Source organism: Crinia signifera, chromosome 1 (assembly GCF_055691185.1).
Source record: "Crinia signifera chromosome 1, ASM5569118v1, whole genome shotgun sequence".
Lineage (NCBI taxonomy): Eukaryota > Metazoa > Chordata > Amphibia > Anura > Myobatrachidae > Crinia > Crinia signifera.
Genome location: NC_139217.1, coordinates 316,073,338 through 316,100,675, shown reverse-complemented (window position 1 = coordinate 316,100,675; position 27,338 = coordinate 316,073,338). Strand labels below are relative to the sequence as shown.

The 27,338-nt window shown below is 45.0% G+C and overlaps 1 protein-coding gene across 1 annotated transcript in view; it reads right to left on the bottom strand.

Annotated features, from left to right (window-relative positions):
• AOPEP (aminopeptidase O (putative)) overlaps nucleotides 1-27,338 on the bottom strand; it is a 384,109-nt gene that overhangs the window by 313,034 nt on the left and 43,737 nt on the right. The gene's annotated exons all lie outside the window — the stretch shown is intronic.

The following is a 27,338-nucleotide window of genomic DNA, read 5'->3' as shown; positions in this document are numbered from 1 at the left end:
ATGTGAGGAGTAATGTACATAAGGTAAAGTGGTACTACTGTGTGATGAAACGTGAATAAGGGACACCATTGCATGATATAATGTGAATAAAGTTGCACTACTGTGTGGCATAATTTGAATTGGGGTTGCTATTGTGTGGCCATGCCCCTTCCCAGCAAGAACACACCCCTGTTTGGGCTGCGCACCGAATGTGTGCACTGTTTCTATTTAAAATATTGCGGGTAGGAGCACCAAAATGATGACTGCTATGATGAGGGTTGATGGTGCTGGGAAAGGGGAGCAGGGTCAGAGGCGGAACTAGTGGCGGTGCTAGGGGGCACCAGCCAAAATCTTGCCTATGGCGTCATTTAGGCTAGGGCCGGCTCTGCTCCTGTGCACACACACAAGATAAGTAGCCTTACTAACAGCGGCAAAGCAGATTCTCAAGCACTGCGCAGATGGAAAGTCACCGCAGATTCAGGGCAACGGTGCCAGAGAAAAGGTAAAAAAAAACCGATATTATTATTATTACAACAAAAGTAGCTACAAATGTATAATACTGGTATAGCTAAACTGATTTCTTGTTAAATACAAGATACTTAGAACAATAGAAATGTAATTCACGTTTTATTATTTAAAGGCGCAGCCTTGTAAAATTCCTTAGTTTGTAGACGAACACTTTACGGATTATCTACTGTCTGGATGAGTTCATCACCTGGTACATTTGGCTTCAAGCATTATTTTACATATCCTTTATATCTTGAGGTATTTTAAAGACTTTTTACTTTATTCATATGCACCTTTTGTTAGCTTCACTTGACATTAACTCTTTAAATTGTGAAATTCCATATGTGATTAACATAATCCGGTCACTAGACAATTCAGGCAATCCCTTTGCATCTACTGTAAAACCCCAATGTGATATTGACATCCATTCTGTGTGAGTGTTCTTTGAATCCATCTACCCTTGCAGTTAGAAACAATCCACATTTTTGATTAATTGTACTTCCAAACAGAAGGGGACCCTCTGGTTTTCGCTTGTACATGCCATCAACAGTACCAGACTAGATTTTGTAAAAGTCCACAATGCCACTGATGGATACTTTGTTTTAAATTTATTTTGGTACTACATTGGGACACAAATGAGTGTAAAAGTGTATGTGGCATAAAGATTAGAGGCTAATAATGGTAATGGTTACAGCCATTTGTGATTATTAAAGTGTATTCTGTATGTCAGGCATTACAATGTGTTTAGATCAGGCATGTCCAAAGTCCGGCCCAGGAACCAATTGCGGCCTATGATGTCACTTCAAGCAGCCCGCAGCCTTCAGCCAGAAGCGGGCGGCTGGAGGCTGACGTGGGATGCATAGCACAGGACTCTAGAGGTGGGACCCCGGCGAGCGCACCTTTACCTTGCTGGCTTGCTGTCTGCATTGGTGAGGGGGTGCCGGCTGTCACTGTGAGACGTGTTTGCCATCTTTCAGATGAGTATGTGTCCAACTCCTGCTGCTGCAATTATATATCACCCTCCACTGCGATCACAGTGACAGCAGTGTGCGGGGAGGGGGGAGCAGGGGGACATACAGTGAAGGAGGGGCACGCTGGGGGACATACAGTGAATGAGGGCATGCTGGGGGACATACAGTGAATGGGGGCAGAGTGGGGGACATACAGTGAATGGGGGCATAGTGGGGGACATACCTGTACAGTGAATGGGGGCAGGCGGGAAATATACAGTGAAGGGGCACGCTGGGGGGACAATTCTGATGTGATTAATGGTTCAAAGAATGTCAGGCTGAGTGGACACATTTTCACATCACCATATCTGGCCCTCTTTGCAAAATGTTTGGACACCCCTGGTTTAGATAATAGATAGTTCAAATGTATAGTTTTTGAAAGACTGCTGTTCTTTTTTCTTTCTATCTCCTCAAATGTACTATATTTAATCCTTCTTCTTCTATACAGATGATATAAGGGAAAGGGGCAATGAGCGGGACTGACGCATTAAGTCAGTCAGAAAGGAAGAGGGCGGTGAAGTGTGTAGGGCAAGGTTTTTAATGCAAACCATCTGTAAAGGCAAACTAGAACTGTAAAAAAAAAAACAACAGGGTAAAAATGCTAATTAAAATGCTTTTTTCTTCAGTTTACCATTTTTCAGGCCTAAATGTAAAATGTTATTCTCCTTACCAACACATCTTTATTAAAGTTTTCTGAATTGAGCTTTTAGCCCCAAACCTCGACAATACACATATATTAAGCAGATGTGTATATATATATATATATATATATATATATATATATATATATATATATATATATATATATATATTCTGATGATTACTTAGCAGGACTAACTTTAAAATGTAAAGCAGTAAACATAATCTGCATGGAAACTGTGGATGCCTGTGTTTTTTCTGCTCTGGCTTTTCCTCATTAAAAATAACTGTCCTTTTCCTGGCTCTTGTGAGCTACGGAAAAGGTTATGAAACATTCTTGGATGGTGCAGCGCCCTCACTGCCTGCTCACCATTAGGAAAAAACAGAATGTTTTTAAACACAAACAACAGAATAGTGTAAAAAATGGAGTTTCCTCACAGAAAATGGGTTTGTTACATTGCTACTTTGATTCTTTTGGCAATCTAAAAATATATATTCGCTTTTCTTTTAACATTAACATGGCCTTAAAATGTGTTTGCCATTCCATTGTTTGCTGTACTACCACCAATTGTGTATTTCATTTTGGGCCTCACAAAGCAACAACAATGTCTGCTGACATTAGCAGAACATCCCTAAATGTACATTCTCAAGTAGATGGTAGCTTTACCACCAGCCAGTCAATGCTAGCGAACTAGTCTCCCATTTATCAATAAATAATAAAACTCATTGTAAATGATAACACCTGTTGAGTATGATAAATGGTTCTCCAGCCAATCAGCTCCAGACTGTCATTTTGCTAACAGATGGCAGTTGGAAATTGATTGGCTGGAGTACCATTTATCATACATATCATTGAACTAGGGGGTTCTATGTAAATTATGAATAGAATGGTATGTTGCTCCATTCTTCATACATCATTCTGTTGAGTACTCAGGATCCAATATGTCTACCCGCTGGCTGGATAAACATCGTCCTAAATTACCGCAACTGATTTAACAATAGAGGATCACTAAGCCTTAAACAACAGATTGATAAAAGATGTGAATAAGTACTGTCATATAATTCCATAGATTGAAATATCAAAGTTTGTTTTTAATCCAGATATGAGAGATACCATCACACTTTCACAAAGTCAAAGGTATAAAATCAATATTCTGCGGATATTTAATGCTTCTAGGATTCAATTTATTGTATCAGTCCCATATCACAGAAAATGATTTTGGAAACTTGAATATGAAGCTTTATGGCTTGGTGCTAGATTTTATTGGCCAGTGAATGAGGCTTATATGAAACAGTTCTGATTATATAAATATGGACAGTCTCTTGCACATTTAAATAAATTGGTTGAATATAGAGTAGTAAACTCTCCCAGATAATTTTTGGAGCAAACAGTCCTTATGATAGCAATATCACCTGCTGGTTGTTATGTTACCATACCACTTTCAGGGGTGAATTTATGAAGCTTGGAGAAGTGTTATCTATCCCCATAAAGAACGTTATGAGCAAGGTGATAATGGTTCAGCCAATCAGCTACAATATGTAAATTGACAGGTAAGAGCTGATTGGCTGAACCATTATCACCTTGCTCATAACGTTCTTTATGGGGATAGATAACACTTCTCCAAGCTTCATAAATTCACCCCTCAGTTGCTGGTGGCTTCCTATATGTAGCTGTGTGGCCAGACAGGAGGTCCGGAGATGCACTCTCTTTCTTGGCGATATTTCTGTTTACAATATAGCGACCCACATGGGGATGGAGTACTCCTCACTTAGATCAGGCTCAATTACGCGTTTCTCCGCCTTGTAATTCTCAGCAGGAAGATCTCATTAACCCCTTCCTGACAGAGCTAGTTTTTGCGTTCCTGACAGAGCCATTTTTTTCAAATCTGACATGTCTCACTTAAGTGGGGATAACTTTTTTTTGCTTTTACTTATCCCAGTGATTTTGAGATTGTTTTTTCGTGACACATTGTACTTCAAATTAGTGGTAAATTTGGGTCGATACAGTCTGTGTTTTTTTGTGAAAAATACCAAAATGTCGTGAAAAAATGGAAAATTTAGCGATTTGCAAAATGTTAAATTTTCTGCTTGTGAGACAAATAATCATACCACTCAAAATAGTTAATAACTAACATAGACCATATGTCTACTTTATATTTCCATCATTATTTCAACTTCCTTTTAATTTTTTTGGACACTAGGAGGCTTACAATATGAATAGCAAATTCTCAAATTTTCAAGAAAATTTCAAACACTGATTTTTTTAGGGACCAGTTCAGTTCTGATGTGACTTTGAGGGACTTGTATGTGAGACACCCCCATAAATGATGCCATTTCAAAAACTGCACCCCTCACAGTATTCAAAACAGCATTTTGGAAGTTTGTTAACCCTTTAGGTGTTTCACAGGAATTAAAACAAAGTGTAGGTGAAATTTCAAAATTTCATTTTTTTTGCAGATTTGCAATTTTAATACATTTTTCTAAGGAACACAGTACATTTTACTAGAGAAATGTGACTAAAAATTGATTCCCCCAATTCTTTTGTTTTCATAAATATCCTATATGTGGCCCTAGTGTGCACGTTGACCAAACCACAGGCTTCATAATAGAAGGAGCACCTACTTGATTTTGGAGACTCCTTTTTATGAGATTATTTTTTAGGCACCATGTAGGTTTCTAGGCACCATAAGATGCTAAAATTTAGGAACCCCCCCACAAGTGACCCCATTTTGCAAACTACACCCCTCAGGGAATTCATCTAGGGGTATAGTGTACATTTCAAACCCCCAGGGGTTTCACCAATTGTGGTACAACTGGGCAGTGAAAATGAAAAATTAAATTTTTTACACAAAAATGCAGTTCTGGCTCAAAATTTTTCATTTTCAGAAGGAATGAAGGAGACAAAGCACCCCAAAATCTGTGCCCCAATTTCTCCCGAGTACGGCAATGCCTCACATGTGACCAAAAAATACCAGTTGGGTGCATGGCAGGACTCAGAAGGGAAGGAGTGATTTTTGGATTTTGCAGCTCAGATTCTGGTGGAATTTTGGTGGGTGCTATGTCGCATTAGCAAGACCCCCCAAGCACCAATACAGTGGAACCCCCCCACAAGTCACCCCATTTTGCAAACTACACCCCTCAGGGAATTCATCTAGGGGTATAGTGTACATTTCAAACCCCCAGGGGTTTCACCAATTTTGATACAAGTGGGCAGTGAAAATGAAAAATTACATTTTTTTACACAAAAATGCAGTTCTGGCTCAAAATTTTTCATTTTCAGAAGGTATGAAGGAGAAAAAGCACCCCAAAATCTGTGCCCCAATTTCTCCCGAGTACGGCAATGCCTCACATGTGACCAAAAAATACCAGTTGGGTGCATGGCAGGACTCAGAAGGGAAGGAGTGATTTTTGGATTTTGCAGCACAGATTTTGGTGGAATGAATGGTGGGTGCTATGTTGCACCAATACAGTGGAACCCCCCCACAAGTCACCCCATTTTGCAAAGTACACCCCTCAGGGAATTCATCTAGGGGTATAGTGTACATTTCAAACCCCCAGGGGTTTCAACAATTTTGATACAAGTGGGCAGTGAACATGAAAAATTACATTTTTTTACACAAAAATGCAGTTCTGGCTCAAAATTTTTCATTTTCAGAAGGTATGAAGGAGAAAAAGCACCCCAAAATCTGTGCCCCAATTTCTCCCGAGTACGGCAATGCCTCACATGTGACCAAAAAATACCAGTTGGGTGCATGGCAGGACTCAGAACGGAAGGAGTGATTTTTTGGATTTTACAGCTCAGATTCTGGTGGAATTTTGGTGGGTGCTATGTCGCATTAGCAAGACCCCCCAAGCACCAATACAGTGGAACCCCCCCACAAGTCACCCCATTTTGCAAACTACACCCCTCAGGGAATTCATCTAGGGGTATAGTGTACATTTCAAACCCCCAGGGGTTTCACCAATTTTGATACAAGTGGGCAGTGAACATGAAAAATTACATTTTTTTACACAAAAATGCAGTTCTGGCTCAAAATTTTTAATTTTCAGAAGGTATGAAGGAGAAAAAGCACCCCAAAATCTGTGCCCCAATTTCTCCCAAGTACGGCAATGCCTCACATGTGACCAAAAAATACCAGTTGGGTGCATGGCAGGACTCAGAAGGGAAGGAGTGATTTTTGGATTTTGCAGCTCAGATTCTGGTGGAATTTTGGTGGGTGCTATGTCGCATTAGCAAGACCCCCCAAGCACCAATACAGTGGAACCCCCCCACAAGTGACCCCATTTTGCAAAGTACACCCCTCAGGGAATTCATCTAGGGGTATAGTGTACATTTCAAACCCCCAGGGGTTTCACCAATTTTGATACAAGTGGGCAGTGAACATGAAAAATTACATTTTTTTACACAAAAATGCAGTTCTGGCTCAAAATTTTTCATTTTCAGAAGGTATGAAGGAGAAAAAGCACCCCAAAATCTGTGCCCCAATTTCTCCCGAGTACGGCAATGCCTCACATGTGACCAAAAAATACCAGTTGGGTGCATGGCAGGACTCAGAAGGGAAGGAGTGATTTTTTGGATTTTGCAGCTCAGATTCTGGTGGAATTTTGGTGGGTGCTATGTCGCATTAGCAAGACCCCCCAAGCACCAATACAGTGGAACCCCCCCACAAGTCACCCCATTTTGCAAACTACACCCCTCAGGGAATTCATCTAGGGGTATAGTGTACATTTCAAACCCCCAGGGGTTTCACCAATTTTGATACAAGTGGGCAGTGAACATGAAAAATTACATTTTTTTACACAAAAATGCAGTTCTGGCTCAAAATTTTTCATTTTCAGAAGGTATGAAGGAGAAAAAGCACCCCAAAATCTGTGCCCCAATTTCTCCCGAGTACGGCAATGCCTGACATGTGACCAAAAAATACCAGTTGGGTGCATGGCAGGACTCAGAACGGAAGGAGTGATTTTTTGGATTTTGCAGCTCAGATTCTGGTGGAATTTTGGTGGGTGCTATGTCGCATTAGCAAGACCCCCCAAGCACCAATACAGTGGAACCCCCCCACAAGTCACCCCATTTTGCAAACTACACCCCTCAGGGAATTCATCTAGGGGTATAGTGTACATTTCAAACCCCCAGGGGTTTCACCAATTTTGATACAAGTGGGCAGTGAACATGAAAAATTACATTTTTTTACACAAAAATGCAGTTCTGGCTCAAAATTTTTCATTTTCAGAAGGTATGAAGGAGAAAAAGCACCCAAAAATCTGTGCCCCAATTTCTCCCGAGTACGGCAATGCCTGACATGTGACCAAAAAATACCAGTTGGGTGCATGGCAGGACTCAGAACGGAAGGAGTGATTTTTTGGATTTTGCAGCTCAGATTCTGGTGGAATGAATGGTGGGTGCTATGTTGCACCAATACAGTGGAACCCCCCCACAAGTCACCCCATTTTGCGAAGTACACCCCTCAGGGAATTCATCTAGGGGTATAGTGTACATTTCAAACCCCCAGGGGTTTCACCAATTTTGATACAAGTGGGCAGTGAAAATGAAAAATTACATTTTTTTACACAAAAATGCAGTTCTGGCTCAAAATTTTTCATTTTCAGAAGGAATGAAGGAGACAAAGCACCCCAAAATCTGTGCCCCAATTTCTCCCGAGTACGCCAATGCCTCATGTGTGACCAAAAAGTGGCAGGACTCAGAAGGGAAGGAGTGATATTTGGATTTTGCAGCACAAATTCTGGTGGAATGATGGTGGGTGCTATGTCGCATTAGCAAGACCCCCAAAGCACCAATACAGTGGAACCCCCCCACAAGTGACCCCATTTTGCAAACTACACCCCTCAGGGAATTCATCTAGGGGTATAGTGTACATTTCAAACCCCCAGGGGTTTCACCAATTTTGATACAAGTGGGCAGTGAACATGAAAAATTACATTTTTTTACACAAAAATGCAGTTCTGGCTCAAAATTTTTCAATTTCACAAGGAATGAAGGAGAAAAAGCACCCCAAAATCTGTGCCCCAATTTCTCCCAAGTACGGCAATGCCTCACATGTGACCAAAAAATACCAGTTGGGTGCATGGCAGGACTCAGAAGGGAAGGAGTGATTTTTGGATTTTGCGGCTCAGATTCTGGTGGAATGAATGGTGGGTGCTATGTGGCATTAGCAAGACCCCCGAAGCACGGTGAAATTATGAACCTAATATTCCATAGATGTGTGGTATAATTTAAAACACTCCTTTATACATAGGCCGGGTTTGTCGGGGCAAGTGTCACACTGGAAAATAGTTTGCTTTCTTATTCCCTTTTTATAGCAAACTTTGCACCTTTTTTGTGTCCTGCCCTTTTTTCCAGTGGAGGGGATTTCATCAGGAAAATGCTGCCCTGGTACAATACGGGGGCCAGTACTAGAAGTACTGGGGCCCTCTGCCTGCTGGTTCCCAAATATTAGGCCCTTTATGACTTCCTCTTGAAAGTGCATAAATGTCCCCCTCTGGCCGGTAGAACGGAATAGCACGTAAGCGTTATACAGTGCCATCTGGATGATATACACGGCCACCTTCTTGTACCAGATTTTTGTTTTCCGCAGGGCACTGTACGGCTTCAGTACCTGATCTGAAAGATCCACTCCGCCCATGTACCTATTGTAATCCAGGATACAATTAGGTTTGGAGGTGTGGGTACTGGTACCTCGTACAGGGACGGAGGTGGTACTGTCTCCGTGAATTGTTGTCAGTATAAGGACATCCCTCTTGTCCTTATATTTGACCAACAACATATTTTCGTTGCATATTCCCCTGCTTTCACCCCTTCTCATTACTTGGGCAATGTGCGTTTTTGGGAGGCCTCTTTGGTTCTTGCGCACAGTACCGCAAGCTGCTGTACCTCTTGAACCAAGGGCCTTAAACAGGGGGATGCTAGTGTAAAAGTTATCCACATAGAGGTGATAACCTTTATCCAGGAAGGGGTGCACTAAATCCCAGACAATTTTCCCACTAACACCTACGAGGGAGGGGGGGCATTCTGGCGGTTGAATTCTTGAATCCTTCCCTTCATAAACCCTAAACCTGTGGGTGTACCCTGAGGTGCTTTCACACAGTTTATACATTTTTATGCCATACCTTGCCCTCTTACTGGGAAGGTACTGGCGGAATTTAACCCTTCCTTTAAAATGTATAAGGGACTCGTCGATACAAATAAATTTTTCAGGGATGTACACCTCTTCAAATTTGGCACTGAAATGATCAATGACCGGCCTGACTTTGAATAGCCGGTCAAAGGTGGGATCATCTCTGGGTGGGCACTGTGCATTATCGGTGTAATGTATAAATTTAAGAATTGTCTCAAATCGAGTCCGGGGCATGGCCATACGGTAAAATGGAGTACTGTACAGAACATCTGTACTCCAATATTGCCTAATTTCTGGCTTTTTTACTATGCCCATATGAAACACCAGACCCCAAAACGCCATCATCTCTACTGCATCTACAGGGGTCCACCTAGCAAATGATGACGTGGGGTTTTGAGCAATAAACTGCTGGGCATATAAATTAGTTTGGTCCACCATTAAATTTATAAAATCATCAGAGAAAAATAATTTGAAAAAGTCAATTTCTCTGAGACCTGTGGAATCAAATTGGATTCCTGGCATGGCCAAAAACTCAGGAACCTGGGGCTCAAAATTGTCTGGTGGTGGGGTCCATACTAGATCAATTATTGGGGGGGGAATCTCAGCTGATCTACGGGGGCGTCTTTGAGGGGGTCCCTCATCACCAGAGGAGGAAGAGGAGCTTAAGACGAATCCTTCAAATTCCCCGCTTGCATCACTGGCTGTGTCAGAGTCAGAGGCTAGCATGGCATATGCCTCCTCCACTGAATACATTCTCCTGGATGACTGGGAGGACATTTGGGAGGACATTTGGGAGGACATTTGGGATGCCATTTTTATTTTTGTGTTACTGGTAGTGAAATGTTTCAACACGTGTATAGTGTAGGGGGGGGTACAAACTTTATTTCAACCCGGGGGGTATGTATTGTGTAGTGTGTATGTAGTGCAGAAAAAAAAAATACTTTATACCAATAAAAAAAAAAAAAAAAATGAAGGGGTTAAAAATAAAAAATTGAAGGGGTTAAAAAAAAAAAAAAAGGTCCTGCGCCAAAAATTGAGCACAGATGTTGGTCAGTAACGTCTGTCACTGAACAGCGCTCAAAGGCAACAGGAATCTGATCAAAAAAAAAATAGATCAACCCTGTGCCGAAAAAGCTGATCAGTGATGTACGTCACTGATCGGCGCACAGTGGCCACAGGACACCCACAAAATCAGTGTGTGTAAAAAAAAAATTAAAAAAAGACCCCACAGCACTCACAAAAAAAAAAAAAGGTGATCAGTGATGCGACACTGATTACCAGTGAGGGACAGCAGGTGCACAACCTTTGGTGCAACTGACAGTGCAACTGGCAGCAACTGACAGGTATATATATAAAAAAAAAACCTCTGCGCCCCCAAAAAGTTGCTGATCAGCACAGATATACTGATCAGCACAAAAGGGGGGGTAGCAGACACAAAATATACACTCTCTATCACTCTCTGTCACTATCTCTCTCTATCTCTCTATCTCTCACTATCTCTCACTATCTATCACTCTAGGACACTGCAGCAGCAGCACTGACAGTTATATGTATAAAAAAAAACTGCACCCCCAAAAAGGGGGGGTAGCAGACACAAAATATACACTCTCTATCACTCTCTGTCACTATCTCTCTCTATCTCTCTATCTCTCACTATCTCTCACTATCTATCACTATCTATCACTCTATGACACTGCAGCAGCAGCAAAATAAAACCCCTGCACCCCCAAAAAGGGGGGGTAGCAGACACAAATCTCTCTATCTCTCTACCTCTCACTATCTATCACTATCTATCACTATCTATCACTGTATGACACTGCAGCAGCAGCACTGACAGTTATTTATATATAGAAAACCCCTGCACCCCCAAAAAGGGGGGGTAGCAGACACAAAATATAGCTCTCTCTGTCACTATCTCTCTCTATCTCTCTCTATCTCTCTCTCTATCTCTCTATCTCTCTATCACACTGCAGCAGCAGCAGGAAGTCACAAGAAGTCAGATCCAGGAAGCATCCAGCACGCTACAAGCAGTGAGTAGGTGATCAGGTAAGGTATTTGCAAGGATCAGGTAAGTATTAGCAAGGATCAGGTCGGTATTCACGGCAGGCAGGCACGGTGACCGTTCTGCACGCTATTCCAGACCGGAATGGCGTCTGCAGCGCAGTCACCGTCAGTTTAAATGTCGCGCCTTGGCTGTGATTGGTCCGTGGGTCCCACGGACCAATCACAGCCTTGGGGGCAGGTGGGGTGAGGGTGGGGTGAGGTGTCATCGTCACCGATGACCCCCTCATGCCCCCTGACGCCCGGCGGTGATTGACACCTGTGTTACCGAGCGTCTGATTCGCTGGTAACACAGGAAAACGCTGTGAATGGCTGTTCACACTGAACAGCCAATCACAGCGATCGCCGACGGGGGGGCGGCATCGCAGCCCCCCCTGGGCATGCAGGGACATGTCTGCTGTCAGGGACAGCAGACATCGTCCCACTGTCACTGCGTCTCGAGACGCAGTGACAGTTTAAACTCATGACGTACATTTATGCCATGTGTCGGGAAGTACCTCCCGGCCATGACGTAAATGTACGTCAAATGTCGGGAAGGGGTTAAATTGTAGCACCAAGCCAAAAAGCCTCATATTCAAGTTTCCAAATTAATTTCCAGTGATATGGGACTGATACAATAAATTGAATCCTAGAGGCAGTAATTATTCCACAGAATATTGATATCCTTATATATTTTGATTATTGTGTATTATTATGTGTAGGAGAATATAAATTAAATAAACATTGTATGTATGTAATGAAGGCAAGGTCTGATTAAAAAAACTGTTCTAGCTTTGCAAATGAGAAAATACAATCACTTCTTTTTGAAAGCTGCAGTCTGGTCAAATTTGTCATTTTCCAATTCATTATCATCAGAGGGGACCAGCGCCTAATATATTTGCTTTTAATATGCAATGAAAAGAGGATTTTGGTACTTACCGATAAATCCATTTCTCTGAATCAGCAGGTGACACTGGAAATCACATTGGGTTTAGAGTTGGGAATGCTGGGAGCTAGGCACTGCTAAATTGATTAGGGAAGGCTGGCTCCTCCCCTCTAAGACCCATCAGCCCCAGTTAGGAAATTGTCCCACTAGAGGAGATGGTAACAGTTAAACAGTCAACGGAGACAACAAACAAACAGTCAAACAAACCATACTTATAAATGTAACCGAATTTGCACGAAAGAACACAAAAGGCAGGAAAAACTCCAGAGCTGGGAGGGCGTCCAGTGTCACCTGCTGATTCAGAGAAATGGATTTATCGGTAAGTACCAAAATCCTCTTTTCTCTTACATGCAGCAGGTGACACTGGAAATCACATTGGGGAGGTTCCAAAGACCATGCCCCGGGTGGGAGAGCTCTGGGGATCCTGCAACACAAGATGACCAAATGTCGTAGATGAAGAAGCAAATGTATCAAATTGGTAAAAGCGAACAAAAGTGTTTACTGATGACCATATGGCTGCCCTGCAAAGCTGAGAAGCCGTGGCTCCCCTTTGAGCCACCCACGAAGTGCTCACAGATCTAGTAGAATGAGCCTTCAAGGTCGAAGGTGGAGTCTTCCCCGCCTGCACATACTGTATGCCTGTGTGATAGTCAGACGTATACACCTAGCCAAAGTCTGCTTTGAAGCAGGCCATCCTCTGCGGAATGCGTCATAGACGACAAAAAGACAATCTGACTTCCTGATAGATGCTGTCCTCGACACGTAAATCCTGAGAGCCCGAACAACATCCAATGTCGACTGAGAAGAAGAATCACTCTGAAAAGCAGGAACCACAATGGGCTGATTTACATGGTACCTAGACACCACCTTCGGAAGAAAGGACGGATAAGTACGCAGTTCCGCTCTATCTTCATGGAAAATAAGATACGGGGCCTTACAAGATAAGGCGCTGAGCTCGGATACTCGGCCGGCTGATGCTAAGGCCAACAGCAGCACCGTCTTCCAGATAAGGAACTTCAATGGTACATCCTCTAAAGGCTCAAAAGTCCTGGACTGGAGAAACGAAAGGACCAAGGACAGGTCCCAAGGAGGCATTGGTGGAACAAAGGGAGGTTGGACCCACACCACCCCCTGTAACAAAGTCTGGATCTCTGGGATGAGCGCTATCTTTTTTCTGAAAAAGAATGGATAAGGCTGCGAATTTTTATCACACCGGGACAGAGAAAACATATGGTCCCTTCTGAGACGGGCAACTGTCTGAAATGTGGGGCTCAGAATGCTCTGTATATGCATTGTTTCTAGACCTGCCCCAAGATAAAGAAATTCTGGTACCAGGTTCTGGGATACATTAACGCTACGTTCCACCTCAACCTTACACTAAACCCCAGAGCAATGCTCCTTCTTCATTTTGCAGGGTGGGGTATCCCAAGAGATAAAAAACACCTACTCCCTATATTATATGTTATCTTAACTTTGGGTAAGAAAATTATCCTATGTAACTGGATAATTAGGCAGCCCCCTAGACTAGATTCTTTAAAGACCCGCCTTCTTTATATCCTTTATATGGAGCGACAATCTACCCTTCCTGACGTGGAGTCCAATGTACCACGCTTTTACAAAAAATGGGGCCCATTAATAGACTCACTGGAGGCGGACCAACAACAGAAAATTATGATGCTATTTGATTCCACATCCTGGGCTTTACTCCGCCGCATAGCTGATGAACCCTAACCTCATACTTCATTCCCCCTGACTCGTATCGAACAGATTTGTATACGGAATAATCCCTTTATTCGTCTGCCCAAAATAGAGATATATATTGTTTGAATAGAATGACTAAACTCTTTAGATGTTTTTACTTTCCCTATGTCCCTCCCACCTCCCTCGTCTCTCTATGTGCCCCTCATGTCGGGGCAAATGTTTAATGTCATATCTTATGTTGAGTTTTGAACAATGTTCTGGGATGGTTTCCCTTTACTTGGAATACGTATTGTTACCCAATATTTAATTACATTCTTCCATCTCTAGTTGATTGGGTTAAACCCAAACTGATTGTACTATATGCAACGCTGGATGAGATGCCAATTATTGTACACTATGTTCAAACGCAGTTACTGTACCCGTTATGCTCAACATTCTTTATGTTCATGTTTAATATGAAAAAATTCTTCAATAAATATATATATAAAAAAAAAAAAAAAAAGAATGGATAAGGCTGAGATCTGAACCTTCAGCGATCCCAAACGCAGACCAGCGTCCAGGCCCCTTTGGAGGAATAACAACATCCTGGATAACTTAAAAGTCCTGAAGGGCCATCCCTGAGATCTACACCAGTCCACATAGGCACGCCAAATGCGATGATAGTGTGCGGCCGAGGATGGCTTACGAGCCCTTAACATAGTTGGGATGACCGAGCCTGGAATTCCTCTTGCTCTTAAAACCTTCGGTCTCAAGAGCCACGCCATCAAATGGAGGGAGGACAGCTTCTGATGATGGAACGGACCCTGTTGTAGCAGGTCGTGACGCTGAGGTAGAGGAAATGGTTCGTCCGCGAGAAGCTGTTGAATGTTGGAGAACCAACTTCTGCACGGCCAAAATGGGGCAATGAGAATCGCCTGGACGGATTCTCTCTTTAACCTTTTTAGGACCTGTCCCAGAAGCGGAAGAGGAGGAAACAGGTACACGAAGCTGAATGTCCACGGTATTGTTAGGGCATCTGTTCCTATGGCGTGTGGATCGCTTGTCCTTGCCACATATCTTGGAAGCTGATGATTTTTCCGAGATGCCATCAGATCTACTTCGGGAGTTCCCCAACGATCCGTTGTGTTCCAGGAACACCTTGGGATGTAGGGACCACTCTCCTGGATGGAGATCCTCTCTGCTTAGAAAATCTGCCTCTAGGTTTTCAACTCCCGGAATGAACACGGCGGTGAGCATCGCCTGTTTGCTCTCTGTACAAAACAGAATCTTGGACACCTCCGCCATGGCCATCCTGCTTCTCGTGCCTCCTTGTCGGTTCACATAGGCCACCGCTGTGGCATTGTCTGATTGAATCTTCACTGGCCTTCCCTGAAGATACTCCTGTGCTGCTATCAATGCGTTGTAAATCGCTCATAGCTCCAACACATTGATGGGTAAATGACTCTCTCTGAAGCTCCATCTCCCCTGGAGCCGAAGACCGAGTACCACTGCCCCCCATCCTCTCAGACTGGCATCTGAGGTTAGGAGAATCCAGTCCCAGATGGCAAATCTTCTTCCCTGTCTGAGGTGGTCCGCCTGGTGCCACCAGAGCAATGTCTGACGAGCCAGAGCTGATAACCGAATCAGTTTGTGTAAAGACAGATGCGAACCTGCTCCTTTCCTTAGGAGATCTAGCTGGAAAGGTCTGGAATGGAATCTTCCCCAAGTCACTGCTGGGAAGGAAGCCACCATCTTCCCCAGGAGCTGAACACATAAGTGAAGCTGAACTCGACGCGGTTGCAGCACTCTGCGGGTCAACGCTGTTATGGAACTGATCTTGTTCTCCGGTAGAAATACTCTCTGAACTGTGGTGTCCAACCAGAGTCCCCAAAAAAAATCCTTTTGGAAGGGGTCAGAGTGGACTTCTTGAAATTCAGAATCCATTCCAGGTTGACGAGGGTCTGAACTGTCAGCTGCGCATGTTCTTCCAGCAATGCCGCCGACGGAGCCTTGATGAGCAGATCGTCCAAATATGGTATTATGGTCACTCCCTGATGACGGAGTGAGGCGATAATGACCGAGAGGGTCTTTGTAAAAACCCTGGGTGCCGACGATAACCCAAAAGGCAGGGCCCTGAATTGGAAGTGGTCCTTCCCTATGGCAAACCTCAGGTAAGCCTGATGAGGCTTCCAGATGGGAACGTGAAGGTAGGCATCCTTGATGACCAACGAGAGCATGAACTCGTCCGGCTCTAAGGATGCAATGACAGAGTGAATCGACTCTATCTTGAAGGGTTGGTATGATACCAATAGATTCAGGGATTTGAGATTTAGGATGGGTCTGGCTGACCCGTCTGGCTTGGGCACCACAAAAAGATTTGAGTAGTACCCCTTGTTTCTCTATGGCGACGGAACCGGTACGATGACCTGAGACCTTAGTAAGATCTCTATAGCCTTTTGAAGAGCCGATCTCTTGTCCTGAGACATGGGGAGAGCTGTGGTGAAAAAACGTGTGGGGGGAGGAAGGTCGAACTGTATTCGATATCCGTCCGAAATGAGCCTGCGAACCCAAGGATCCTCCGAAAGGGAGAACCACTGGGTTCTGAAGTCCAACAGGCGAGCTCCCACCTGCGGTTCCCCCACAAAAGCTGGCAAACCGTCATGCCACCGGCTTCTGTGGTGGCTTAGGCTCCTGTGGTCGAGTATTGGAGTGAGGACGGGCTCTAGCACGAGTGCCTCTGGAGGATTGACGTCGTGCTGGTGGAGCTGTAGAGGGAAGAAATGCTGACTTCCCCCCTGTAGCTTGCGAAATCCATTTATCTAGCTCCGGTCCAAACAGGATGTCTCCTGTGAACGGAAGACCTTCGACAGCTCTCTTGGACTCAGCATCGGCCTGCCAAGAACAGAGCCATAACGCTCTCCTTGCAGAAATGGCGTTTGCCGAGATACGAGCAGATATAAGCAAGATATCCCTAGCAGCGTCGCCCAAAAAGGATGCAGATTCCTTTATGTGCTCTGCCAATTGACCAATCTCATCCCTGGACATCCCTGAGTCCAATCCTTCTAAGATCATCTCCGCCCATCTAGCATTGGCCCTGTTTACCCAGGCCGATACTATGGAGGGTCTAAGCTGGGCCCCCGCCGCCATGTAAATGGTCTTCAGGATGGCCTCCAGCTTGCGGTCCGATGGATCCTTTAAAGAAGATTCACCAGGAACTGGCAATGTTGTCTTCTTGGACAGTCTGGAGACAGATGTGTCCACAGGAGGCGGAGTCTCCCACTTGTCTAAAGCAGCCAGGTCAAAAGGATATAAGGATAGAAAGGGTTTAGGTAACTGAAAACGCTTATCTGGATGTTTCCAGGCTGCTAAAAGTTGATCCTGGTTTGGACAAGGAAAAACAATAGAAGACCTCTTTGTTTGTCCAAACAAATCCAGCTCCTGCGGCTGAGGAGCAGGGTCCTCTGGTAAATTAGGACCTGCTTAACCGCAATAATAAGGACCTCTATGCCGTCAGGAGTTGGTTCTGGTTCAGCCGGATCATCCTGCACCTCCTCCCACTCCCCCTCCTCCATTTCCTGAAATGGAGGCTCTTCGTCAGAGTCAGACTGTATAATAGTCTGCAAAGGCCACTTATGGCTAACCAAGGCCTCTTTCTGGGTCCTGTTCATTGAAGAAGCCAAGGACTCCACAGATTTAGCCAGGGTTGAGGCCCACGCCGGCTCTGCCCTGCGTGACTCGGCCAATTCTGCCGATAATTTGGACATATTCCCTGCAAGCAGGGAAGCCCAGTGAGGAGCAGGAGGCTCATCCACCAGAGACCCCGTAGGGGAGGCGGAGCAGATCTGACAAATCATTGGCTTGCCATCCGCTAAGTACTGCAAAAATTTTGCATTACAAGAAGTGCAGAAAAATGCCTTCTGGGAGGCCTTAGTGTTTGACCTGCCCGTCATGCTCCCCGCACAAGTCCGGTCAGGTTAGAGATGCCACTAAGTAGGTGGCAATCTAGACAGTAAATGCCTCACACACACACACACACCACCTGAAAATACCAAAGGCTGTGGGTCCTGGAGGAGAACAAGCCGTGTAACCCACAATTACCCTTTAATAAGAATACACCCCAAAGGGTTAACGGGTGATGCTGGCTGCAGTAGTCCTATGAAGTAGGAAAAGAGCATCCATTAGTACAAGATTCCTTTTTGTGTGTGTGTGTGTGTGTGAGTGCAGCGCGTAGTATAGGGCCGCACCATGCCCGCCTCAGGCTTAATAGCCTATATCTCTCCCCCTCACTCACCCCGGCAGCAGCATGTCCTCAGCGCGCGCGCTCTCACGCGCCCCTTGCTCCGCCGACTGCCCGCTCCTGTTCGCGCACCTCTCTACCCCAGTACAGAACCAGGACAGGAGGCACTGAGAAGCCGGAGAGCCGGCAGAGTCAGCGCTGCGGGCGCAAAACAAGATGGCGGCGCCGCGAGGTGCATCTAACGGCGGCAGCTTAGAAGGGAGCATTTTGGGGAAAGTTTTACTTACCCCAGAGGCTACTACCGCAAGCGTGGCTGGCAGTCCCTTTAGTGGAGGGCTGGCAGGAGCACGAAGGTCTGGACAGGCGCCCTCTGAGAGGTCCTGAACGACAGCCTGGTGGAACCAGGGGCGCAGGAGACCCGGACCCAAACTTTTAATTAAGCAGGGAAGGGCTCCAGTGTTGGATTATTAAGTGCTTCAGAAGCAGTAAGTGAAAAAACCTGCAGGAGCAGGAAGAAACGTGACCAGCTCCCTGGGCACAATTTTCTAACTGGGGGGGAGCCAACCTTCCCTAATCAATTTAGCAGTGCCTAGCTCCCAGCATTCCCAACTCTAAACCCAATGTGATTTCCAGTGTCACCTGCTGCATGTAAGAGAAAAGGAGAATAGCAAATAGAGAGATACAGGGGCAGATTTATTAAGCTCGGTGAAGTAATAATGTGCCTGGTACTTTATCAACGGCCAATCAGCTCCTAACTGTGAAGTTACAGGCTTGGTTTAAAAAATGACAGGTAGGAGCTGATTGGTTAATAAATCTACCCCACAGTACTGTTTATCTCAAAATGTATAAATGGGAAAAAACGCACACATCCACCATATAGGCTGTGCTGATATGAGGCTGGTCACATAACTCCTACAGATATTTACTCCTACTGTACATCTAGCCACAATACGCCACGTACTGCAAGATACCTGTCCGGAGTAGGCCATCAGTAACCAGGCACTTCTGCTGGACATGCATCTTATTCACATGCAAATAGGATGCACAAGCAGCTTGTGCTGATTAAACTGCTATGTGGGGTGCTAATATTCTGTGTGAGACTGCGGATTAATATGCATACGAAATGCTACATTACAGTGTTTTCCAGGAACTCATTGTAACATAGCATTTTCTATGCAGATACAGTGGCAGTCACTCACAGAATCAAGGCATGCCACATATCATTTTAATCAGCAGAAGCTGTGTTTGTTTCCTATTTGCATAGTGATGCATATAACAAAAGGTTGCATGAAAAGATGCAGTTGTTCCACAGTACGGCTCTACTAGAAAGGCTACTTAATGTGACCGCAACAAGAATGTAGGACATATTTGTAAGTGTATATCTTCCAAAGAGTACTTTCTACATAATTTTGACATTACACCAACGTTATTAGGACATATCATCAACTGATATCAGTCATAAATGAACCCCTCCTCTCACCTCTTCAGCAGCTAATCAAATTCAGGTCACCACTGCAGACTATCACAACTGTATCTACTGAAATAATATAAAGGTAAGCAGTAACAAATTCTAACATTGTCATAAACATAAGGCATCTGCATTTGTAGGAGATGCTTTCTGATGTGTTATAGATAAATAGGAATGTTTGCTACAGTATCTTCTGACTATTGGCGTGAGGGAATCATTTTTTAGTTAAATTCTATATTTGTTATGATAGTTTATCTAATGGGCCTTACACACATAGCAATGTGTGTAGGGCTTCCTAGCTATGCTAGGTCGGCCTCAGCTGCAGCACTATCACTCAGCACACAGCGCTAACAGCCCGCACACAGCGCAAGCTGTCAGCACTGTGTGCTGAGCGAGCTGACAGCGCCAGTGTTCTCCGGCGGAGAGCACTGCCATCAGCGATGCACATAGCTGTCCCTATAGCCCCTACACACACACACACACACACACACACACACAGATGTAGGGTCATTTTCTAAGTGACTTTGCCAAACTAAGCAAAGTTGCTTCAAAAATGCCTTAATATCGGCATGTGTGTAGGCCCCATAAGGCAATTTTTTCCCAATAACTTCTGGTGCCTATCCTATGTTTGGATGTGGATCGTATTGTCGACTGCACTTAGGTCGACAGTCTTTAGGTCGACACCGTTGGGTCGACAGGTGGGAAGGTTGACAGGTGTCTAGGTCGACAGGGGGCAAGGTCGACATGGGTTTAGGTCGACACAACATTAGGTCGACAGGTCGACTTGGGTACTTTTTACTGTTTTTTGACCCGAATGTCGACGCGGTCGACATGGACACAGTTGGAAGTCAACCACAGCCCCTCGCTACGCTCGCAATGCTTTGGGCACACTATTTTATTCTCCCCCCATGCCCTAGTGGATGGTAGGACATGAAATACTGCCCGTCGGCACATGTCGGCTCAAAAAAAACAGTAAAAAAAAAGCCATGTTGACCTTCCAACCTGTCGACCTAACCCATGTCGACCTAACACTGTGTCGACCTAAACACGTGTCGACCATGTCCCCTGTCGACCTTCACCCATGTCGACCTAGACACCTGTCGACCTTCCCACCTGTCGACCCAACGGTGTCGACCTAATGACTGTCGACAATACGACCGTATGCCCTATGTCTATCTAGTAGCTTCAGTGAACGTGTACTGGAGCTTGGTAGTAATCATTGCAAACACATTTTTAGAACATTAGAGGCTGTGCTGATACTGTGGACCACCATCTACTCCTGCAGTTCACTACCTTGGTCTGTGTGATATAACCCCCTTCTGGCTGTCCACAGAGAGATATACTGTGACGTTCCTACACTTCCTCCCCTTGTCCTAACAGTAGGTGTTCCCAAGGTTCTGTTCTTGGACCTCTCTCCTGTACTCCCTCTACATATCGGGAATGATTCTGGTTGGCTCGGTAAGCTGCGAGATTCACAGCTTACCGAGCAGCAGAGACTCCACCCACCGCCTATCTGAGCATCTGCCGCTGACGATTCCCCACATGTGAGGGGATGTGTAACGTAAACACATCCGCTTGCATGTCTCCGCCACAGGAGAAATCATTGGATGGTCGCCGACCATCAAATTATTTCTCCTGCCTTCACAAATAAAAGTCAGTGGAAAATACCTTGTGCAGAGCCCCAAGCATCGGAACAACCAGAATGAGGCTCATCCTCTATAGTTGAGCTCATTAGCTCTTTTTTCCCTGTAGTCTGACGGTTCAACTGACAAATAGTTTAAATCATTTAGTATGTATGAACTATGTCACTGACAATGCACGCTCTCAACAGCAACAGCCTCCGTTGCTTGTACAACAGGACGAGGGAGGACACCACGAGCGAGGGCCATGCTGTTGAGTGCAGCAGCCAGGATTATCACTATTACTCTGTAGCTGCCACTATCAGCAAGTGAATATGCACTTGCTGGTGCCACCTTATCACTGGGTCCCATCACATGCGATCTCGCTGGGTACACAGGTTGTACATACATCTATTAAAGGCCAAGTGTGTTGTCTTAAGAGTTATCCTTGACTCCTCCCTCTTCTTTAAACTTCACATTCAGTGCCCTTTGCAGTCCTGCCATTTCCATTGTAAAAATATTTCCAGGATCAGATTTTTGTTACATTACAGTATTGTTCATATATAGATGAAGCCTTGGTCGCACAAAGGGCGGAGGCATGCTGCATATTATTCTAATCAGTAGAAGTTGCTTGAGCGACCTTTTCGCACCATCCTATTCACTATGTGAAAAAGATTCATTTTTGCACAGAAAGACACTCGGTACTACCAAGTCACACGTTATGTGTAATGCGACTTGTAGTGGACAGAGGATAGATATATGTGGACACAACTGTATATACAACCAAATAGTCATTAGCAGGCTCTTGCAGCTGGGATTGTGAGGTAGGTCTGAGGATTGCTTTTCATAAAACCAAATACAGATACAAATGTATTACTTGTGAAACATCCTATCACACTAGGAATCCACACAAAGTGGTAAGATAATAAAATTGTCTGTGTTGGACCTTTTAATAATAAATTAAAAGCTATCTTTTTACCCTCTTTTTCTACCTTTTTACCCACAAATTGAAATGCCAGAAATGGAAATATATATATATATATATATATATATATATATACATACATACATACATATATATATATAGTAAGCTTGCGAGCAGGGCCCTCCTACGTCGGTTTGTTTCTACCCAGTTTGTGTTATTACTGTTGTTTCCAATTGTAAAGTGCAACGGAATATGCTACGCTATATAAAAAACTGTAAATAAATTATAAATAAATATACATTACAATATAGAACATCCATTTCTTAATATCCATATATAATATTGGAAAATGAAGGAGAAATCAAACTAATGACTAAAATGAGCAGCTGCCTTGCCCTACACATACTGATCTTTAAAACATCTTTACTTAATCCTGAAAATAATATATGTTTATGTCCTAATTGTCTCTGCCTCCAGTTTTCTGTAACATATTTGTTCTTCCACAAATGAGCTCACTCCAGCTGTGTTCAAATAGTGTGACCGAGATGACAAGTGTCTTGCTGCACCACTCATGGTTAATAAGAGAGCTCTAATCTCGCAGGAGACAGCTGGGACTCCCTACATTACTTATCTGGCTTTCACTTTATTACTGAGAGGGGATGCTGCAGACATATTTACCCCCAAGAAGTTTCAATATACAGTACCTGCTTATTTGTTTCATCCCTGTAATAACATTATACAGATCAATCTCATAAACTGTGTGTGCCAGTGATGTTGTTATGAATGACAAAATCAATATTCAGCCAGAATGAGGAGACACCAAGGTTGTAGGTTTCTCTTTTTTACTAATATCATATGCTGGATGGCCTCATAGTACTAGAATAAGTTTCAGCAACACTTGGAGTGGTGTGTGATGCTGGGGTTAGACTGCTACAGAACTGATATTTTTTTGCTCTTATGTACCATACGACAGAGGAGACGCTTGGCTTTTACTAGTTTATGTGGCACTGCAAAGGAAAATGGCAAATAACCGCGTGTTGGGTCTCCAACTGTCCGCCCAGCTTGCACAGGGTGAAGGGTTTTTGGCCTCCTCTGCAGCCAGGGCCCCACAGCCAGGGAAGGTGTGAATGCGTTATGTGGGTGGGTGGCAATGTATTTACTGAAACAATATAATTACATATAACACAATTTAATGATGTATATGACTGAACATACAGCAATATAATGGATAAAATCAATTTAAAAAAGGTGACGACAGGCTCACTTATTCTGTGTATTGTGGTATATTCACCCGTAGGTCATGTGACCTGTTAGAAGCAAGTGTTCGTTCCTAGTAGTGCCTCGTAGGTATAGCAGTCCCCTGAGAGCAAGTTTATGGTACTTTTCCTGCTGCTTTATCGATGAAGCAACCGCCTGGATTTGTTGTAGCCTGCGGTGATGGTAGAAGCACTCCTTGTGGGTAAGACAAAAGTCTCAACTGGGTCGTCACCCAGGAGAGCAACGACTTTGGTAAGGAGGCTGGTCTGGGCACTTTAATGGTGATGAATCTCTGAGCTGGAAGAATCTGTTGGGATGGTCACCTGCACGATACACCAACGCATTTTGTTGCAGCGGCAACTTTATCAAGGTGGTCTGCAGGGAGGTGCCAGGTGCTCAGCTCCCCATTGCACAGCAGGTGCACCAAAACCTGGACAGCAGTGCAGGCAGGGGACCTGGACTGTAAGTTGATCATTGCAGCATCATTGTCAGCAGCCCCTGTATGTTTTGACGGTACTTGTTTCCTAGCACGGCGCCCACGATATTCAGTCGTATTGCATCTTATGCATTGTATCGCATCGCATGCCATATGCCCGCATGCGATGTGATGCAATTTTAAATTGTATAAGCACCCTAATGGTTTTTATCAATGGTAAATGGCCCCCTATACGATTTTTTAATTTTATAAGCACCCTAATGGGTGCTTACAATGTTAAATGCACCCCCACTATCAACGCCAACCCGAAGTGTGGCGAGCCCGCGAGGGGCGGCGGTTCGCGTCCTCCGACCTTTTCATACCCCCACTATCCACATCGGCCCGGAGCTGATTTTATATAGTGTGGCGAGCGCAGCGAGCCACCGCGCCCGAAGCGTGGCGAGTGCAGCGAGGGGACGCGTATTACTTTACATGTATTCTGCGTGCGCTCCCCACTCTTTGGGCTCGGTGGCTCGCTGCGCTCGCCACACTATCTAAAATCAACTGCATGCTGACGTGGATAATGGGGGTATGAAAAGGTCGGAGGACGCGTACCGCCGCCCCTCGCGGGCTCGCTGCGTTTGCCACGCGTCGGGTTGGCGTTGATAGTGTCAGCAGAGAGCAGACACTGAATAGGGGGAGGAGCTACACCGAACGGATGGGCGGAGCCACACGGGCGAGGGGCGGAGCTACACTGGAGCAGCACAGCAGGGCTGATGAAAGGACAGGAGGAGCTGCCACACAGATTTCAAGGTAAAAAGTGTGTGAGAGCGAGTAATACTAGCAAATTATGTCCAGCCATTCACATTGTACCTGTCCCTGGCGCGCCAATCAGTGTCTGTCCCAGTTCGCTGGGGATTTTGGCATGTGTGCCACTCCGATGCTTGCCAGCCCATTCCCAGCAATGGACATGCGAGCATCCGAGACGCTTGTGTGTCCATGAAAGGTGACGGGCCGCCCGCCAGATCGGACCAACTGGTGCGCCAGCAGCAATAATGAGGCTGGGTCGATCTGTAAAAGCAGCGTAGTACTGTCGGCAACTGGTGTGGGCGTTACATATTTATGCAGCGCAACTACTGTCGGCAGCTGGTGTGGGTGCTGCATATAGGCAGCGATACTACTGTCGGCAGCTGGTGTGGGCGTTACATATAGGCAGTGATACTACCCAATAGCATGCGATGCAACGCGATTTTTGCCCTCTATGCGATGAAAGATTGTATAAGCACCCTAATGGGTGCTTACAATGTTAAATGCACCCCCACGCCAACCCCCCACTATAAACGTGAACCCAAAGCGTGGCGAGCGCAGCGAGCCCGCGAGAGGTGGCGGTACGCGTCCTCCGACCTTTTCATAACCCCACTATCCACGTTGGCGTGGAGTTGAGAATAGAAAGTGTGGCGAGCGCAGCGAGAAACCGAGCCCGAAGTGTGGCGAGCACAGCGAGCCCCGCGAGGGGACGCGGATACCTTCACAGGTATCGGAGTCCCCTCGCGGCCTTCACAGGTATCCGTGTCCGCTCGCCACGCTTCGGGCACGGTGGCTCGCTGCGCTCGCCACACTTTCTATTCTCAACTCCACGCCGACGTGGATAGTGGGGGTATGAAAAGGTCGGAGGACGCGTACCGCCGCCGCTCGCCACGCTTCGGGTTCGCATTTATAGTGGGGGGGTGGCGTGGGGGTGCATTTAACATTGTAAGCACCCATTAGGGTGCTTATACAATGTTTAATCGCATCGCATCGCATTGTATGGCATTGTATGCCATATACAGTACAATGTCATACAATTTTAAAATTGTATGGCATTGTACAATATCGCGTCGCATCGCATACCATCGCATGCCTTATGGTATGCGATGCGATGGGCGCCGCCAAACTACACAAGTACCGGCGTTAACAATGGGGGGGGGGGGGGCATTTAACATACTCATTACCCATCAGGGTGGGTATACAATTAAAAATTGGGTCTGTGGGGGCATTTAACATGGGAATAAGCCCAAATCGGGCATGATCGCGTCGCATTGCATCGCATGCCTTTATAATGGCATGCAATGCGACGCGATATTAAAATTGTATACTCAGCCCGGGAAAGGCTCAAATCGGGTCCCATCGCATTTAATCGCATACCTTAATTAGTGGTATGCGATGCGATGCGATGCGATGGGCGCCGTGATAATACACAAGTACCGGCAGCACTACTACTGTCGGCAACTGGTGTGGGTGTTATGTATAGGCAGCACTACTACTGTCGGCAACTGGTGTGGGTATTACGTATAATCATCGCTAAGACTACTGAGGACAACAGTGCTCATTATGTATATAGCAACACTACTAATGTGGACATGTTCCCCCTCCCTGAGAGGTGCTCTCCCTCCTCCCATTGTTCAGAAATATACATGGGCTGACAACTTCAGATACATATTTTTAAGTATATGTATTCAAAGTAATCAGCCCTGTTTCTAACAGTGTCCGCGACTGAATTGCTTGGGCGGCACAACACCCGTGACTAGGTGGAAAGCGTGCATCTTTCAGCTTCAAGTTGGGCAGGTATACTGATGTAGTAACCCCGCCTACTGTTATGCTGGCCCTGCCTATTTTGATTTGGTGCTGCCCACATGAGGCCACTTCCAGAAATTTTCAAGGGCCACTTTTGGTCCCCAATCCGCCCCTGAGCAGTGGTGATTTTAAAAAGCAACATCTGACTGATGATTGCTGGTATTACACTCACTGGTGACGCCATACTTAGCTCTGTGTTCCTCCCTGTGACTAGTTGCACAGTCTTGAGCCCAGGCACACTGCAACTCTTATCAGGAATAACCCCAATGCAGCCATATAACCCCATCTGTATTTATGGTATAGGCAACCCAGCATCTCCATCTGAACCCCTTTTGTGCATGGGTCAATAGGGTCTCCTGGTTATGTCTGTCTACCGCTATGGGTATGAGCTACCTGTGTTAAGCCCTCTGCTCCACTGGAGATATATAGGGCGTGGACTCTATTCTTACTCTAGTCTCCAAAAGGAACACTATAAGAGGCATGCTGTTGGTCCCTTTAGTAGAATATAAAAAAATTATTAGTTGCATAAGGTTTGTCTATTGTTATTTGCCTCCGCTCCGGTGGCTGATGTGGTAAGATGAAGAAGAATTAATTATATGATCTTTGTAGCCCTCTGTTTCCTAAAGCAGAATTGCACAACCCAGTCCTCAAGGACCCCTAACGTTCAAGTTTTTGAGATTACCTAGCTGGTGCCCAGGTGTGCTTCAGTTAATAATTATTAACTGTCAAATTTTAAAAGCTGTGGAGAGTTCATTCCTAATACACTCTACAGATCCACAGGTTGTCTGGACAACGTAAAATGTTAGGAGTACTTGGAGACTGGTTTTGCCATGCCTGTTCTATAGCGGTACTGTACTAGTGGTGAGG